Consider the following 14,939-nt stretch of genomic DNA (forward strand, 5'->3'; position numbering starts at 1 on the left):
AGAGGTGACCTAATGTCAGGAGACATTCTAGCATTCACCCCAGAACTGTATGGTTAAACCATCATAGTGTTTGGGGCAAATGCTAGAGTGGCACCATCATGCGATGACATCACTTTTGGTTGCACCGGAAGCAATGTTGCTGCATCACTGGTGACATCATGATGTTGCTGGTGAGCCCCTACCCCCAAGGTGAGTCTCCTGCTGGTTTCCAGCCTTAGCTGGGAACTCTCTCCTAAGCGGTCTCCCACAAAATCATTTTACAAGGCTAAAACTACTTCAGTTCAGCAGCGGGGCTCAGTCATGTGCCAATAAGATCATCTTTTGTCAAAGATAGCAGGCCTCTTTTACTCACTGCACAGGCAGTGTGCGCTAGACATTCACAGCTTGAAGTGCAGAAAGAAAGAAACTATGTAGATGAGGGAATAATTAACCATGCATCAGGATGGACCAACTTGATTCAAGGCAATTTAAATTGCAAGGATAAAGAGAGGCCATTTAGTTAAGGTGTCAATTTGTGTTTCCACATGAAGAGACATTCCTTCTGTCTGGATCTACATTTATGTCTTTACAGCTGGCGTGTAGAGATGAGTCACCCCGGACAGCATACTAGAACGTGTGTGCATTTATCTCAATAATTACAGAGCTGGATAGTTTCAGGTTGTTTTTAAACAGTGGGCTGGTTTTTAATGTTAGTAGGTATGAAACTGTCTTAGAAAGTAGAGCCACTTTTGTTGTCTCTGGTAGGTTGCTGCGACCATATTACCTCAGTTTTATTCCAGAGATTCATGACCCACCTGGTAGTCCTGCCTTTAAAGTCCTAAATAGTTTGCAACCAGAATATCTGAAGGATCACCTTCTCTGTCCTGAGTCCATGTGGACCTGAAAATCAACAGAGGAAGTCACTGCTTCATGAGCTGCCACCACAGGAGGTTCTGGGAATGGCAACACACAACAGAGGCTTTCTGGTGGTGGCTCTGAGCCTGTGGAACTCCCTGCCACATTAGGAGAACTGCCATTTTGATTTTTAGGGACAAGTTGAAATGTTATCTTTTTTTTGTCGCACTGTTGGACCAGCTATCTTATGCAGGGCAGGATTGATATAGATTCTTTCCTTCTACTGAATAGTCTTTTGATTGTTGTACTCTTGGTTTATCATTGGCCTCTTTTAATATTTATATATATATGATGCCGTACTCTGCTTTGACAATACTTCCTGTACCAAAAAAGTCAGATGGAAGCAGCCAAATAAACAAAAGTAATGTCGAAATAGGGTAAAAGCCTGATGACTCATTTGCTAGGTGAGGAGTGGCCAGTTTAGGGTTTCCAGGTACCCCCCCGGACTCTTGTGCGGGATGGAGGACTCATAGGGTTGCCAGATCCAGGTTGGGAAACTTCTGGGAATTGGGGGATGGAGCCTAGGGGGGGACAGGGACCTCAGCGGAGTACAATGCCATATAGTCTACCTTCCAAAACATCCATTTTCTCCAGGGGAACTGATCTCTGTGGTCTGGAGATGAGCTGTCATTCTGGGATACCCTCCGGTCTCACCTGGGTCGATTAGTGGAGGGCCAGAATGGCTTCGTCCAGCCCCAGCACCTGCCTGCTTAGAGAGGGACTGTTTGGATCAACAGCCATGCACGAGGGCCCACTCGGAGGTCAACCTCCCCAGTGCTAAAGAGACAGATGTGAAGAAGAAGAGGAGATTGGATTTATACCCCGCCCTTCACGACCCAAGGGAGTCTCAGAGTGGCTCACAGTCTCCTTTCCCTTCCCCTCCCCACAACAGACACCCTGTGAGGTAGGTGGGGCTGAGAGAGCTCTTGACAGAAACTGCTCTTTTTCAAGGACAGCTCTGATCAGAACTACGGGGTGCCCAAGGTCATCCAGCCAGGTGCAAGTGGAGGAGTGGGGAATCTGACGCACCGTGCCTAAGAGTTGCGCACAATGGTTCCGTTTATAAGTCACTCCTTCTGTCCAGTAACAGAGGGAGGGACATCCCAGACCTTCTGATACAGCAGATACCTCTGAGCCAGTTTGGTGTAGTGGTTATGCGCACAGACTCTAATCTGGGAGAACCGGGTTTGATTATCGCTCAGGAAGTGACATAACCCACACTGATTGTGGCTGGCTGTGTGGCTCGCTTGAAAGCTGCACACCACTTCTGAGCCGGGCTACTTCTCAGCCTTCCCAAACGCCCGCTCCGAAAGCCTGCTCAGAAACACCAGGTGACTTTCAAGCTCGGCCGCTTCCCAAATGAGACTTCAGGAAGCGGCAGGAGCAGAATATTTTGTGCTTGAGGGTTGCTTGTCCCTTGAGCAAGGATGCTCCTCAAGATCCCCAAAAACTGGAGATCCCCCCCCAGAACCTCTAGGGCATGTGGCAAGCTGAAGGGGGGGGGGTAACTCGATAAAAGCTTTGCCCTCAGTCCTTGACCCCAGCTCCAGAGGGAAGTGATTTCTAGTCACTCTGAGAAGATTTTTCAGATCCAGGGGCCAGATGCTTCCTGGTTATCTTTTTGAAGGGCAGGTTTTGTTGTTGTTCAGTCGCACAGTCAAGTCCGACTCTTTGCGACCCCATGGACCAGCTCCCGCCAGGCCCTCCTGTCTTCCGCTGTCCTCTGAAGTTTGCTCACTTTCATGTTCATTGCATCGATGACACTGTCTAACCATCTCATCCTTTGCCGTCCCCGTCTTCTTTGACCTTCAATCTTTCCCAGCATCAGGGTCTTCTCCAGTGAGTGCTCCCTTCTCATTTGGTGCTTCCTGGCTATCTTATTAGATGGTCAGGGGGAGATAGATAATTGCATCGAGCTCGTACATTTCCAGCCTTACAAATCAAATCCTCTGGGACGAAGAAACTGGACATCCCTGTATGAGATTTTATTTATCTTACTTATTAATTTATCACATTTATAGTCCATCTTTCTCACTTGGACTGAAGGCGGATTACGCAGAGTGAGTTACATACAATCGACAGGATGGGACATCAAGTAAACAATACAATAGGATTAGAGTTGTAGCAACAATCAGAAATCTGAAAGCGGGACTGAAGCAAAGCATGAGCCTGAACACGAGACATTAAATGATACAAAAATCACATAGTCGAATCCTGGTCTTCAGGAAGCTAAACTTCAGGCAGTGTAGACCACAGTCCCTGATAATTTATCCATGTAACTTTGTGGATCATTTTGTACAGTGCAAACCACTTCCCTGCATAGAAAGCTCTCTTGAATAATTCAGTTTTGCATAGTTTGCAGAAAGCCAGGATCTCCTCAGGCAGGCGTGAGCCACGATGGAGAAGGCATTTTTTGTTTTTGCTTATTTTCAGGTTGGCACCTGCAGAAGACTTTACTCGAATGAGTGAAGCTGTCATGGCAGTGCATAAGGAGAGATGAGGGTCCAAGGCCAATGAAGAGCTTTGTATGTGATAGCCAATACCCGAAATTGAGCCTGGTAAATGACAGGCAGCCGGTGGAGTGACTGTAGGGTAGGAGTAATATGCATGCTCCATCTAGCTCCTAATAGTAACATCATAAGAGAAGTCATGTTGGATCAGGCCCATGGCCCATCCAGTCCAACATTCTGTGTCACACGGTGGCCAAAACCCAGCTGCCATCAGGAGGTCCTCCACAAGGGCCAGAACTCTAGAAGCCCTCCCACTGTTGCCCCCCAAGCACCAAGAACACAGAGCGCCACTGCCCCAGACAGAGTCTTCCACCTATACCTTCTGGCTAATAACCACTCATGGATCTCTGCTCTTAAGAACATAAGAGAAGCCAATGTTGGATCAGGCCAAAGGCCCATCCAGTCCAACACTCTGTGTCACACAGTGGCCAGAAATACCAGGTGCCATGAGGAGGTCCACCAGCGGGGCCAGAACTCCAGAAGCCCTCCCACTGTTGCCCCCCCCCCAAGCACCATGAATACAGAATAGCTGATCTGCAGTGTCCTGTACCAGCTGAGTTTCCAAATCATTTTCGAGGTGAGACGAAGGCATGGTGCATTACAGTAGTCTAGTCTGGATGTCACCATGGTATGGATCCAGGTTGCCAGATCAGCCATCTCTAGGAAAGCAGTCATCTTATGGGCTAGGCTGATATGGGAGAAAACCTTTTTTACAGCTGCATTAACTTGCTTCTCCAGCAATAACCTTCGGTCCAATATAACCTCCAAGCTCTTAACCGAGTCATCAAAGGTCAGCTAAACTCCATCAAAGTGAGCTGCACAATCTCCTTCGAGATCTCCGCCTTCCCAAACAACATTACCTCTGACTTTTCAGGGTAGATAATAATTATCGTTCTAGACACAGTTGATGTCATGGTGGTTTTGGAGGCTGATTGCCATAATTAAATAAAAACAGATGAAACAGCAGTAAAACAGACTCTCTTATAAGTCAAAATGACCTTAAACGTTTTAATAGACATGGAATAAATAACAGTTTATGAAAAGGAGACATTCATTTCAGGCCAGGGGTACTCCTCCCATTGCCTCCCCACCTGCGCTTTAAAAGACACATGCCAGAGACAGAAGAGGAAAGGGACGTTCATCTTGGAGAGCTTTATATATATCTCCTCCTCCTTTGAGTTGGATCCCTACTGCTTCTGTGGATCCAGGCCCAAGGATCATATCACCTTTCCTCTGGCACTGGTAGGGTTACCATCTCCCCCACTTTCAGGGGCCCCAATCCACTGCTGGTCAGCAGGGGAGCCCTGCCCCTGAGCAGCCACATCTGTGCCCAATGTGCCCAGCATGAAGATGTTACCCCGAGGTGACATCATTGCCCAGGGCATGTCATGTGGGGGACTTCCTAGCATTTTTTTGGGGAAAACTCTATGGTAACCATAGAGTTCTCCTCAAATGCTAGAGCATTAGCCTTGTGATGTGCCCTGTGTGATGTCACTCCTGGAAAAAGACAGAAGCCCCCCACCAGGACGAGGTAAGGACATGGCAACCCTATGCACTGGCCATGCAGGGAATATTGGGAAACTTTCAGATGAGCTCTCATGATGAGAAAGTGCAAGAAAAGGGAGTACCTGTTTATCAAAAAAAAAAATGTCCTCTTCTGCTCATGGTAATTGCCTGCTGATATCGGTGCCTTGCTCATTTGAGAAAAACCTCAAGTTTGTGGGGGGGGGGACATGAAATCTTTTAAGAAGGGGGAGGAGTGTTAAAACACACCAAAATAATAGAAGCAGCATCTGTGCCTTTAAGAAATGAATGGTCTGTGTAAGTATCCCCTGTGGGGGGTGATGGTGTCACACCAGGGGACACGCCTTGGGAGACACTGCCTTCTTGGTGAGGAGGACAGGACCCTCCAACAGGCCTCAGAATGGGAGGGGGGGAGGACATCCTCTGCGCAGCCAGGTCTCCAGCCTCAATCCTTCCTGGCCTGCCCTTCAGAGCCTCCTTTTAAACCTTCCGCCCCGTGCCTCAAGCTCCACCCTCCTCTCTCCCAGTGTAGCCGGCCCCTCTCTGTCACCCGCAGGTCCCCAGCCATTGGGTATCTATTATGGGCTAAAGGCTGAGGCCCTGCCCCTCCCTTGCCAGTTTGGTGTAGTGGTTAGGCGCACGGACTCTAATCTGGGAGAACCGGGTTTGATTCCCCACTCCTCCATGTGCCCCTGCTGGATGACCTTGGGCCAGCCATAGTTCTGGCACAGCTGTTCTTGAAAAAGAGCAGTTTCTGTCAGAAGTCTCTCAGCCCCACCTACCTCACAGGGTGTCTGTTGTGGGGAGGGAAAGGAAAGGAGTTTGTAAGCTGCTCCGAGACTCCGAGTGAAGGGTGGGGTATAAATCCAATCTCCTCCTCCTCTTGTTCTTCTCCTCCTCCTTCTCCTCCTCCTTCTTCTCCTCCTCCTCCTCCTTCTTCTTGCCTGGTTTCCCATGCATTTTCTGGTTCACCCTGTGGGCCAGCGGGGCCCACCCCTGCCCTTTCGGGTCCAGTGTCACTGTTGGAGCAGGTATTTCTGAGGCCCTGGCCTCCTGTTAGAGACCTGCCCCCAATGCTGACTCCCAGCAGCCCTGAGCCAAAGCACGTCTCTCCACAGCTCCGGATGCCACTATATATACTAATAACAAACCCCTAGAATAACAAAAAGGAGCTGCGGTGGCTCAGTGGTTAAGACACTGAACTGCAGGCTAGAAGGTCGGTAGTTCAGCAGTTGAAGCCCCGAGTGCCGCATGACGGAGTGAGCTTCTGTCTCTAGTTCCAGCTCCTGCCAACCTAGCAGTTCAAAAGCAAGAAATTGCAAGTAGATAAATAGGTACTGCTTCAGTGGGAAGGTAACACCTTGGTATCTAGTCATGCCGGCCACATGACCACAGAAACGTCTTCAGACAGTGCTGGCTCTTCGGCTTGGAAACGTAGATGAGCACCGTAACCCTAGGATCTGATTTGACTGGCTTTTGAGTAAGGGAAAACTTTACCTAGAATAACAAAGGGCTGAATGGAAATGAACCTTTGCAAATTCAGCCCATAAGGACTGAAGAGATTGAGTTCTAGATGGTTCTTACAAGAGATTGAGTTCTAGGTGGTTCTTCAAATTGCCTGGAAACAATACATTGTGATTGTTTGTGAATCCAGAGATGCAGGGACAGGTAAGTTTTTCTTAAATGGTGAGAAAAATGCACTTCGTAAACGCTTAGAAGCATTCCAACTTGTGCCAAAAAAAATCTGAGGAGAGCCTTGTTTTAAATTAAATTTCTCCCTATGACAATTGTTGTGCTATGTACCAGCATCCATTGAGCTTAGGGTTTATTTTTCAAAACAATCAGGTTTAAATAATTTGTCTTTAAACAAACTATTTCAGAAATATATTCCAGTGCATCCCTCCCTCCCTCCCTCCTATTCAGAGAGGTGGCTCCTTCCTTCCTTCCTTCCTTCCTTCCTTCCTTCCTTCCTTCCCCCGCCCCCCCGGATCACTGTGTGTCAAATCTTCATTGGATAGACTGGAGCCAATTTTGTGCTTTTTCTTCCTAGCATAACACAAAAGAATGGAAGATGGGTAGCTTTATTATATACCATAATAGAAATGTATCTACAGAAACTGTAACTGGCTGGAAGCTAGTTTAATAGCACTGTGGAAAGAAAAAAAAAACCTTCTACAGATAAATAGGACACTGCAGAAAGCCCTGCTTTTAATATTTCATACAGTGATAATGAATTATTGCTTTGGAGCTGGAAATAGCAGAAGGAAATAGTAGGTCAGAAATTTTGAGAAAACTGCCTCCTTTGTAGCAGCGTGATTAAGCCTGACAGTGTTTGATTAACACCAGAATCTGTATCTAAGAAAAATCAATCAAGAGGAAGAAAGTCAAGATGACCAAGGGACACTTCACATCTTTGCTCCAATCCGGGGGGGGGGACTTAAAGAAACCCACCTCCTCAGCCCCTTAAATTTTAGCCCCTCCCACTAGTCCTCATAAGCTGTGCCCCAATTCTGTCTCTCATTTGGTCTTGTGCAAGCAGGGCCGGCTCACTCACTAGGCAAACTAGGCCGCCTAGGGTGGGCCGGTCCTTAGGGGCGCCAAATTGCACCCGCCTGCCCTCGCCAAAAGCCCTGACCGGGTGACAGCCACTGCTGCCTCTTTCTCCCTGAGTCTGGGTGTAGGCCACTGCTGCTCTGACTAGTCAGCAAGATCTTTTCCATCCGCGCCCCCTCCTCATCTCTCTGTATGGTTTTCTTTCTCCCCCCTTTCTCCCCCTCTTTCTTTCTCCCCCCTTTCTTCTCCCCCCCACCCTCCGCTGGCCGATGCATCATGGCTTTTAATTCCCAGTTGCAACAGGAAACTCTGCAAAAAAAATCTATTTTATCCCCTCCTCGGATAAATTAGGCTTTGTTCGTCAGCCTCCCAAAAGAACTGGATGGGGCAGGGGTTGGGGGAGACGGGTTCTTAATTGGCTCTAGGTCGAGCGAGCCTGAAAGAAAGTGGCTCGCGTGTGTGTTTGAAACCGACCCAAGCTGATGTCAATTTCACAGGCGGGCAACAGGCGGCAGTTTTGTTCCGACTACGGGAGCAGAGGACGGTGTCGAGCTTTTCTCATTTCCCTTGCGCCGCTGCCAGCGCCCCCCTCGGAAACGCATCCAAGAGGAATCATTGTGTGCTGATTGGTTTATGGGGGCCTCCTCCACCACCTCGCGCACCCGTGTGGGCTTCAAGGAGAATGCTTCTCCCCGCAGATTTTATGGGGGTTTGGGCGGGGGGGGGGAAGGATACAGATACAGCCAAATCCCCCCAGAAAAAAACTGTTGCCAACCTCCAGGCGATGGCTGGAGAGCTCCTGGGATTACAACTGATCTCCAGGAAATAGTAGGTCAGAAAGACTGAGAGCCAGCTTGGTGTAGTGGTTAAGAGCGGCAGACTCTAATCTGGAGAACCAGGTTTGATTCCCTGCTCCTCCACATGAAGCCAGCTGGGTGACCTTGGGCCAGTCACAGTCCTCTCAGAGCTCTCTCAGCCCCACCTACCTCACAGGGTGTCTGTTGTGGGGAAGCGAAGGTGATTGTAAGCCACTCTGAGACACCAAGCCTCCTCCTCCTCCTCCTTCTGACAGAGATGAGTTCACCTGGAAGAAAATGGCCAGTTCGAAAGGTGGACTCTATGGATGTCCTGTCCAGCGCGAGCTGTGCCTAAGCCAGCGCTTTCTAGGCGTGAGCCAACACACGACCACTGAAGAAAGCTTAAATCATCTTTATTCAACTTCACACGCATTCAGAAGATAGTTTACTCACAATCGTCCAGATAGCTGGGTGGAAAGTTACATCTTGTGATCTAGGTTAGTTCAATAGCCGTGGTGAGAAAGAGATGGGCTTCCCCTCTTCCTTGCCGTAAGGCTTGATGAACAAAGAAAACGGAAAAGAACAATAAAATCCTATCTTTGCGCCTCTGAGCTTAGGAAATTACTCTTAATGAGCCAGTCAGAGGGAAGCTTCTGGGACCCCTAACTGTGGACTCCAATTCCCAGGTGCAACAAGTCTTAAAGATACAGAGCAGTTTTACTAAACTACAGATAACGCTGCCTGGGGGCAGCATAATGGATTATACCCCACTGAAGCCCCTCCCTTCCCCAAACCCTGCCCTCCTCAGTCTCCACACACACCCCCAATCTCCAGGGATTTCCTTACTCAGCTGGCCAGCCTACCCAGAAATCTTGTTGGTGTCTAAGACACTATGGAACTCAAATCTAGCTGTTTGACTATGACTGTTACTGTGCAGCCACAAAGCTGTCTGATAGCTGTCCGACACAGATGGCAACGTACCAAATGGAGAGGAGCCTTGGCCCATGAGCTGCCATGGCTGTCAAAAGTGGGATGGACTGCTAAGCCTGCCCGCTGGCCAGTTGGTGGCATCCTCAATTGTAACCGGGAGCAGGGAAGAGAAGAGTTCTAGCAACACTTTCCCCCCCACGGTGCACAAAGAAGCCCACTCCCCTCCCCGTAGAGGAAGATGCACCTTCATCTGATTGGAGTGAGCCGTGCCAAGTCGAAGCGAGCCTGGAGAATTCGAAAAGAGGAGTGTTAATCTGAACAGTCAAGATGTTGATTAATTTGGGGGGGGGGAGAGAGAGAGAGAGAGAGAGACAGGGCTGAGAGCTGGGATTTGTATCACAGCCAGGAACTAGTGAGAAGAAACACTTGAGAGAAAACCTCATGGGGGGCCGTAAAGCAACTGTCAGGAAAAGAGAGTCTCTGCAGGCACCCAGCCCTGTAAAAGAGGTGCCTGGAAAGGACAAGAACAGAGGGTGCCAGCCAGTGTTCCCTCTAAGCTGAGTTGGTGTGAGCTAGCTCACAGTTTTTTAGCCTCCGGCTCACACATTTTTGTCTTAGCTCAGGAAGGAGGGCTCCAGAGCAAACTAATTTAGGCAGGAGCCAAATCGCTCACTCACAACTTTAATGCCAGTAGCTCACAAAGTAGAATTTTTGCTCACAAGACTCCACAGCTTAGAGGGAACACTGGCCAGCAGAACACACGGACACCTGGAGGGGATGTAGTTGGGTGTGGAGGCAGGCACGGGAGGCCCAGGTGGGGAGGAAGAGTTAGGGTTGCCAGCTCTGGGATGGGAAATACCTGGAGGTTTGGGTGTGGAGCCTGAGGAAGGCGGGGTTTGGAGAGGGGAGGGACTTCATTGGGGTACAAGGCCACAGAGTCCACCTTCCAAAGCGGCCATTTTCTCCAGGCGAACTGATCTGTGTCACCTGAAGACCAGCTGTAATTCCAGGAGATCTCCAGCCACCACCTTTGTTAAAAAAATTAAAAATGGGACCACGGTGTATAAAGTAAAAAAAGTAGAACGACCAACCACCGTGAACAAACCAGTCAGTCGCATCAATAAAATGAATTATTTATAGCTAATAGAGATTTCTTTTTCAGTCTTATTCTTGTGTGAAATTAGAACAATAAACCGTCATACCAAATGTATCATAAATTCAAAGGGATATTGTGCATACACAAATGTGAGTGGAGTATCTTCACAAAGCCTATGCACACAAATAATAAATTCAAATGGAATACAGCAGAACACACACACCTGGAGAGCATGTAGTTGGGTGTGTTCCTAAACCCAATATAATAATTTTACCGAAGAGTTGTGTTAATTACAGTTCGACCAGAATGGTCTTCAGAAAAAAACGTAGCATACTGATCCGGCCAATGAGCATCCAGATTTCCGACCGTTTCACCCGTGGATTTCTTCAGAGCTGACATGGTTCAAATAAGTTTTCGATGCATTCTCACAAAGTAAAGATCTGGAACCTACAAAATAATACCTCTGTAAAGAATCGCCAATCTGTTTTGTCTTTCTAATAGAGGCAACAGCCTTCCAACTTCTCAGATGTTGGCTAAAGCAGACATGGTGGCACTGAAGAGCTGAAATCCATGCAACATTCTTAATAAACATTTCCCCCCTCAAGGGCAGGTTTTCTTTACTAGGGATGGGCATGAACTGGGAAAATGTGGTTCATTTCAGTTCATTGTTTGTGGCATGGCCAGTTCGTGAGCCATGAATCATCACAAACTTTTTAGTGCCAAATGAACTTGTTCAGTTTGTGAGGTTCATGACAGGTAGAATGCCCCCCCCCCAGCATGGTAGAGACACCACACTCACAGGGGATCTCTGGCTGATTCTCCTCTACCTGCCCGCCAAGTTTGGTGAGAATTGGATTTACAGAGTTCGAGTTAAACCCCCCCCCCATAGAAGGTGCCCCCAGTAAAGTGCTTTCTGGGAAAATAACAGGTGCAGCTTCAGGAGGTTCAGGAGTGTATAGATTTGACCTTGTGCAAGCTAGAGACATCAAATTTGCTGGGAACCTCCCCCTGATCCTTCTCCAGATGCCCATGAAGTTTTGTGCAAATTGTACTTGGGGGGGTCCAAGTTATGGCCCCCAAAAGAAGATGCCCCCAGGAAAGTGCTTTTGGGGAAAATATCAGGTACAGGTTCAAAAGTGTATAGAATGGACCACCTGCAAGCTACACACACCAAATACGCAGGTGAGAGAATTCCCCTTGTTGCTTAAAAATTCTGTAAACTTTTATTGAGCAGAGGCAGTCTGTCTGTAAATGTATCCATTCACAAACCACCACAAACCGCTTGAAAATTCATGGCAAGTTCATGCGAGTTGACCTGCCACAAACTTCAGCTTGCGAACCATGAACCACCTGAAATTTGTCACGAACGTTCATTCATAAGATGGTTTGTGCCCAACCCTATTACATTTTAAAAGGCCTTCTAATCTTCTATTTATGGGTTGAGGTGGCTGTTTTTCTGGATAAGCTAAAATTTGTCATGAACTTTCATTCATAAACTGGTTCGTGCCCAACCCTATAATATTTTTAAAACTCTTCTAATTTTCTATTAAGGTGGCAACAGTCTGTTTTTCTGGATAAGCTAAATGCAGAGTTTTTGTACATATTTTCTGCTGACGTGGCTTAATTTCAACTGGTTGGCCTACCTTTTGAGAATCAAGGGGAATGTCTCAAAACAAACTCATGCATTCTGTGCCTCCTGGTGTGTCTCTCAGCAGAACAGGCGAAAGCGAGTTCCTTCGCTCAGCTGACTTTATTGGACAAAATCCCAGTGCTTCAAAATCGCAAAACCGGTTTTTCAAGAACGGAGCCTCATTAATAGGAGCCTGGCTTCCTCCTGAACAGCCACCATAGCCTCTGTTTGCTCAGCTGGAGGCAATGTGGAACTGCGATATATAATGCTGGCAATGAAGGATTTTTCAAATAAATATTCATGACGGGGGTGGGGATAGTGTAGAAACTGCTCTGTTGTCTAGGATTAAGTGGGATCAGTGGCCTCCAGCCTAACAGTATAATCCTAAACAGAATCACAACCTTTTAAATTCACAGAAATTGACAAAACCAGCCTTTAAGTGGGTGCAGTGGCAGGAGGTGGCACCTGAGGCTACTATAACCCCTTGCTGGCATTGACAAACATGGACTGTGCGATGGCCTAAGTGGATGTTGGGGGCGGCATAGGGTTACCATGTTCCAGATGGCTTAGGGATGCCAGCCTCCAGGTGGGACCTGGAGATCCCCCAGAATTACAGCTCATTTCCAGATTATGGAGATCAGTTTCCTTGGAGAAAATGGATGCCTTGGAGGGTGGACTCTATGGCATTGTGCCCCACTGAAGGCTCTATCCTCCCCAGGCTCCATCCCCAAATCTCCAGGCGTTTCTGAACCTGGACATGGCAACCCTACCCCCACCTTCCGCTGCGGGTGGCCAGGGAGGAACCTGGCAACCCAAACTCCTGAAGATCTCCTGGAATTACAACTGATCTCCAGGCTACAGAGATCAGTTTCCCTGGGGAAAATGGCTCTTTTACAGGAGGAACTCCACAACATTATGTACCCAGCCAAGGTCCCTCTCCAGATACTGCCATTCTGAGGTTCTATCCTTAAACCCCCAGGAATTTCTCAATCCAGAGTTGGCAACCCTGGTGGTGGAGGAAAGTGCCTTCACGTCACAGATAACTTATGGTGATCCCATAGGGTTTTCAAGGCAAGAGACTAACAGAGGTGGTTTGCCATTGCATGCCTCTGCACAGCAACCCTGGACTTCCTTAGTTGTCTCCCATCCCAGTGCTAACCAGGGCCGACCCTGCTTAGCTTCTGAGATCTGACAAGATCAGGTTAGGCCAGGTCAGGGCAGCTCTAGAGGAGCACTAAAAAGGATTTTTTTCTGTTGTGCTTTTGGCGGGTAAGTACTGCAGGGCCCCTGTCTTCTTTATGGCTGGATGAATATAATAATGTGTATATTAAGGAGTGGAGCTGCAGTGGCTCAAGTGGTTAAGACGCTGAACTGCAGGCTGTGGAAGGTCGGTAGTTCAGCAGTTCGAGACCCGAGTGTGCCGCATGACGGAGTGAGCTCCCGTCTCTAGTTCCAGCTCCTGCCAACCTAGCAGTTCGAAAGCAAGAAATTGCAAGTAGATAAATAGGGACCACTTCGGTGGGAAGGTAACAGCGTTCCGCGCGCCTTGGTGTTTAGTCATGCCGGCCACATGACCATGGAAACGTCTTCGGACAGCGCTGGCTCTTCGGCTTTGAAACGGAGATGAGCACAGCAACCCTAGAGTCGGACTTGACTGGCTTTTGAGCAAGGGAACCTTTACCTTTTATATTAAGGAGTAAAACCAACTCCACACTTCTCCAACTGCCACCTACATCAAACTCTGGCTGTTTCTACACCTGTCATTTCCTCCGCTTTCTCCGTCATCTTTTATATTGTGTTCTGCATTTCCTCCCACTTTCGTCTCACACGAGTGTTGGCTTTTGTGGTTGCTTCTGCATTCCTTTTCCCCCCATTCCACTTTCAGTTTGCCGAATCCCTGGCTTTTCCAGATCCTGTTTTGCCACAGACTTTTTGCCTGTTCCACTTTCAAGTTGAGGGTATTTCTGATGCAGACATTTTCCCGCAGATACTGCATCACCACCCACCGCCAAGACTGCAGTTTGTTGTTCCTCCCACTCTGCACCTTCCTCCTTCCTCCCTGCTTCGGCTCCAGTATTGCGAGGGCTTCCCATCTTTTACATTTCACTTTTTAAAACAAGCCCCTTTAGTCTAGCGAAATGATAAGTTGATCACTGAACTTTGTTCGGTGGAGAAAGAAACCGACTTCCTGGTAGCGCCGCAGCACTGCGGGTGATTTTCGGGATGCTCCCGATCATCCCTGGCCTTTCTTGCCCCCTTTGGGGCCCCATGGGTCTATGCAACCTCGCTGGCCTCCACCAGACCTCTCGGAGGGAGGTCAGGCAGCAGGAGACTTGTCCGGTCACCACGTGAGTGGCAGCAAGTGGGGAGAGACAGTGAGCATCTCGAAGCAGGAGCAAGGAATGGAGCAGACATGGCCGCCATCTTTTGCTGAAGCTGCAAACACCCGTTTTAGAGACTACCAATTTTTTTAACCTAACAAAATATGCAGCAAAACAGGTAAGGATTACAACATGAGTACGCGTATTTTCAGTTACTAAAACCTGACGACCTTCGTTAAAATACCCCCTTTGAATGTCTCCTAATATACGAAAAGCGGCTGGAAAGAGAAACGGGAGTAAAGATTGCTTGAATGTTTCTTGGGGGCAAGAAAATAAGTTTATTTGTGGGAAATTACAACCAAGAGAAGGAACGTTTGGATATTTGTATGATGCTAAGGTTCTACCTTATATAGACATTTGGATTATACTGAACTATAGTGATTAACGGGATGGAACTGGCGTGCACGGTTGAGTAAGAAAAATGGCCATAGAAACGGATATAGAGGAGACTGGATGGACTGGATGGGCCTTTGGCCTGATCCAACATTGGCGTCTCTTATGTTCTTATGAGACAGAGGAATTGCAGAACTTAGAGATTGGGCAACTCACCTGGGAGCAATTTAAAAAGTTGATACTGGATGAAATCCAGCAAGCGGTTGAAGTGGCATGTAAGAACCTCTTGGA

The sequence above is a fragment of the Gekko japonicus genome, unplaced genomic scaffold (assembly GCF_001447785.1).
Source record: "Gekko japonicus isolate JY-2015 unplaced genomic scaffold, Gekko_japonicus_V1.1 scaffold1391, whole genome shotgun sequence".
NCBI lineage: Eukaryota > Metazoa > Chordata > Lepidosauria > Squamata > Gekkonidae > Gekko > Gekko japonicus.